Source organism: Hyperoodon ampullatus (assembly GCF_949752795.1).
Source record: "Hyperoodon ampullatus genome assembly, chromosome: 18".
In the NCBI taxonomy this organism is placed as follows: domain Eukaryota; kingdom Metazoa; phylum Chordata; class Mammalia; order Artiodactyla; family Ziphiidae; genus Hyperoodon; species Hyperoodon ampullatus.
Genome location: NC_136931.1, coordinates 50371826 through 50376352, shown reverse-complemented (window position 1 = coordinate 50376352; position 4527 = coordinate 50371826).

The following is a 4527-nucleotide window of genomic DNA, read 5'->3' as shown; positions in this document are numbered from 1 at the left end:
GCCCAGACCAGGATTTGGGAGACTCTCCACTGCCTGCCCCAGGACCAGGCCTTTGGGCAGTTGGAGAGATGCCGGTTTTTAATCAACATAAAGCCCCAGTGAGGGGCGAAGCATGGAGCCGTGGGGCCTACCTGTATTTCTGGCTGGGGCGCCCACAGGCAGCCCTGCCTCTGGGTTGCTGCTTCTGTCAGAGGCTGCCTTCTGGTGGGCCGCCCGGTGGACAGCGCCCTGGTGCTGCCTTCCTTGCCCTGTCGTTAGGCTCGGAGTGGCCTGGCGTGGGGCCATGCAGCCCCCTTCTCCCATGGGGGCGGAAAAGCAATAATGTCCAGGGATTGGGGGTGCGGGAGTCGGCGAGGGCCTTTGGAAGCCGCATGTAGGATTGGGGGTTCAGGGCTCCCTCGTGGGGAGGGGGCCTGCTCTACCCTGTGGGGAACCGGGAGGGGGCCCAGGGGATGGGCGCTGCCTCCTGGCCCTGTCTTCCCCCGTCCCCTAAGCTGCTCTCCTGACCCTGGGGATGAGGCAGGAGGAGCATCCCGGGGCTGGCTTCCCCACCCACCAGCCCTGTGCCTTACCTCCTGCTGGAGCCCGGGCCTGGCCCCGCCCCTTCTGAGGATGGGGGCCGGGATGTCCCCCTTCTCTCTGCCTGGGGTGGAGGGGCGCCAGCCTCGGCTGTTACACATCTCGCACCGAGACAGTATTGGGCCCGGTGGACTTGGGTCGAAGAGGGGGTGGGGCTGGGTGTCTGGTACGAACCGAGGTAGGGGCCTCTGAGAAGGGAGGCTCCGGGCCACCTCACTCCTTCCCCCTCTCCGGGCCCCGCGTTCTGCAGCCTTAAGGTGAACGTGTCAGTGCTGTGGGCACTCAACGTGCGTGCCTCAGGCTGTGTGTGTGTGTGTGTGTGTGTGCCTGTGCATCTGGGATGCAGATGCACGTGGGGTGTGTGTGTGCAAGGGCAAGCGAGTCCCGGCCTCGAATGTGCGTGGTGTGTGTGGGCTCGGGCCCCGCCCCTGGCTCAAGCGTTTCAACCTGAGGGGGAGGGGTGCTAGCCTAGCAGGGGAGCCACACCTGAGGTCCACTCGTTGCCCTGTCCCCCCTGCCCCGTTCCCCCCAGCATCTCTGGGGTTTGGGATTTAGTTTCTGTGGTTTTGATCACCCCAGCCCACCTTCTGTACGTAGGTCACAGAGAGACATTCTGGGGTCGGGTGGGGGGTTGGTTTGGGTGGGTGGGTTCTGACTTTTCCTGTCTGTGTGTGTATGTCGTTAACCTGACAGTTCTCCCTCCTCCCACCGGCCTGTCCCCATCCCTCGTGTTTGTACGGTACAAGCAATAAAGACACTCATTTCAGCCTGGGGCCCATCCCCCGGGCCTTTCCTTGCTTCCGGAGTCTGGCCCCGGGCATCAGCTGCCTCCTGCTCCTGTCCTTCTGGTCCCAGGGCCTGTTGAGCCACGAGGAGGGGGTGAGGTGTGCTCAAGCTCAGGGTGGAGGGTGGGGGCCGTTGGGCGGAAGCTGCCGAAGAGTTTGGGGAAGGCGCCTGGGTGGGGGGTACAGTGGACAGAGACCATTGCAGTCCCTCGGAAGCTGCTTGGGAAAAATGAGGTGGGGTGGAGAGACGGGGGTGGAAGGGGTGCGAGGTGTCGCTGGGCCCTGGAGTGGGCATGGGAGGGAGAGGACTCATTTCATGTGGCCCTTGAGCCCTGGAAGGGGGCACTGCCTGCTCACCCCATCTTACCTATGGCCCCCAATTCTGATACAGAACCCTTGGTGGGTCAATGGGATGTGTGGTGGTGGTCGGCTGGGAGCACCTCAGGTTGGGTTACAGCCTTCACAGCTCTGGGACCCCGCTGGCACCTGTCCCTTTAACCCTGGAGTTACCATACTTGAGTCACTCCTCTCAGACCCCAGGGCCAGGGCTGCCCCTGAGGAGCCCTGGCACAGGTGAATTTAATGTCAGATTTTGCCCGAAGGTGTAGGCCTTCACACACACACAGGCTTTGAGATTGTACATGGGGGTAGAGGAAAAGTCAGATGCCACAACCAAGACTCAAGGGATTTTTTTTGTTTTCTAACTTCATATGGACTTTATTATGAATTGAGTTACAAAAGTATGTCCTGGTGGTCATATGATAAACGTCAGAGAGGCTTATAAAGAAAAGCCTTTTAAAAGTAACTATACTCCAATAAAAATTAATTGAAAAGAAAAGCCTTTTACTCTTCCCTCTTGTCCAGCCCCTGGAGGTGACCGGTGCTAGAGTTTCTTGTCACACCACGCTGTCACTCAGACCTTCGTGTGGGTCCACCCCCGTATCTACCTCAGCCAGTTAGTGGTTGTCTTAACAGTCCACGGAGGCCTCCCACGGGTTCCGCAGCTGCTGCCCTCAGTTGAATGTATATCCGTAGGTGTAGTGGTGCTGCTTATTTCCGTAGGAGAACTTTTCCCAAATAGGGAGTTTTAGAGGGGAGTGTTTTAATAAATTTTACCAATTAGGAAAACTAAATTTTGAATAGATTCTGACACATGCATTTAGACGGTTTCACAAGTTTTGTGAAAGGAGGAGGAGGAAACTCAAAACCGCCCCCAGGCCTTGAGCAGGTCATTCTGGTCCTCATGTTACCCCTGTGCCAGTGGACACAGTGCCGTGAAAGGCTGTCCCTCTGTCTGCATAACTTTCCTCCCAGCTGAGGTCGTCAAGCTGCTGGGCTCTATACTGCTGCATCTTACCCCTTCCCCCCTCCTGCCTGCATATGTACATCAGTAGGCTTGCTGGGTCGTTGGTAGAAACGAGATCCTCCTCTCTGAGCCACTTTTCTGCATGTGGGGGACTCCTCGTGGACACTTGTCATGCCTCCAGCCGCTTCACGAGCTTGCTCTGCTTTCTCGGGTTGGATGTGCCTCAACTGATTCAGCTGCCCCCTGTCGACAAGAATTTACTTGGTTTCCAGTTTGTTTGCTGCTACCAGCAGTACTGTAATAAACCTTTGACAGTGTAACAATCCATCTTATCGCGCTTGTGCTTTTTAAATTTTTGTGACCTACATTCTAGAGTTGCTGTATTTTAATACATGCCAGATAGCTTTCCCCAAAAATGTAGCGATTCACATATTTTTAACTTTAATTTTGAAATAATTGCAGACTCGTTGAAAACTTTCTAACTTTAAAAATAGTACCACAGTGATTCTAGGACTGGAGCAGAAAATGTACAAGATGAACCCGAGCATCTTGTGCCCGAAAATAAGGACCAACTAGAACCAAACCATACCCTCACTGACGGGGCATTGAAGGGACACAGGAGCCAATGGGAAAGAGCCCCAAGTGGCCACAGCTGAAAGCAATTTAAGCAACAATAAATAGCATAGTATTGGGTTATACCCAAGGGGTAAAATAAATGAGTCTGTGCTGATACAAATGACAAATGGTGAGAACAGACATATCTGTACAGAATTCCAGATAATATCTGTAAATAGTCTGCCTTCAAAGAGGGGAAACGTGGCCCCCACTCCTTTGGTATGGACTGCAAAGTGACTTGCTTCCGAAGAGTACAGTATGGAAAGGGGGGAAGGCAACTGTTTAGTGGAGAAAGTGGAGCTGCGTCAGGCAGGTGGTCAAGGTCAACGTCAAGTGGTGAATCATGTCGGCAATGTGTACCTCCTATAGGAGGCGATTAGATGATACTTGACCTCTGGGGTCTTCCTGAAACATACACACTCAGTCTAATAAAGAGAAAACACGCGTCAGGAAAATTCCAGCTGAGGGATGTTCTGCACGAGACCCGACCACTGGTTCTCAGAACTGTCAAGGTTGTTCAAAACAAGGAGAGCCTGAAAAGCTGTCACAGCCAAGAGAAGCCTTAGGAAGCATGAAGACTAAACGTAATGTGGTGTCCTGAATGGGGTCCTGGGACAGAGAAGACATGAGGTAAAAAGTCAGGAAATCTGAATAGTGCGTGGACTTGAATAATACTGTGTCCCTATTGGTTCAGTAAATTGTGACAAGAAGACCACACTAAAGTGTTAAAAGGGGAAACTGGCTCTGGGTATATGGGAACTCTGTCCTCTCTTTGCAACTTTCCATAAATCTCCAAAATTTATTTTTTAAAAGTACGAAAATTTTTCATCTACCCTTTACGCAGGTTCTCCGTGATATCCTACACTGACTTTATCCCCCCCCCCCGATATTTATGTATCTGTCCCAAAACAAGAACATTCTCTTACATAATCACGGTCCGATTATCAAGGTCAGGAAGTTAACATTTATACAATGCTTTTCTCTTGGACCTTGATCAGATTTTACTAATAGTCACATTAATGTCCCCGAATACAAAAGGAAAGTCCTGGCTAATGACTCAGTCCAGGCTCACACGTTGCATTCAGTTGTCTGGTTTGAAGCTTACGGGGCAGTTATTTTGCAGAATGCTCCTCAATCAGAGTTTGTTGCCTGATGTTTCCTTGCGGTTATATGTAAGCTGTTTTTGAAAGGAATTCTCTGAAATGAGATGCCCCTCTCAGTGCATCCTATCAGGAGGCACAT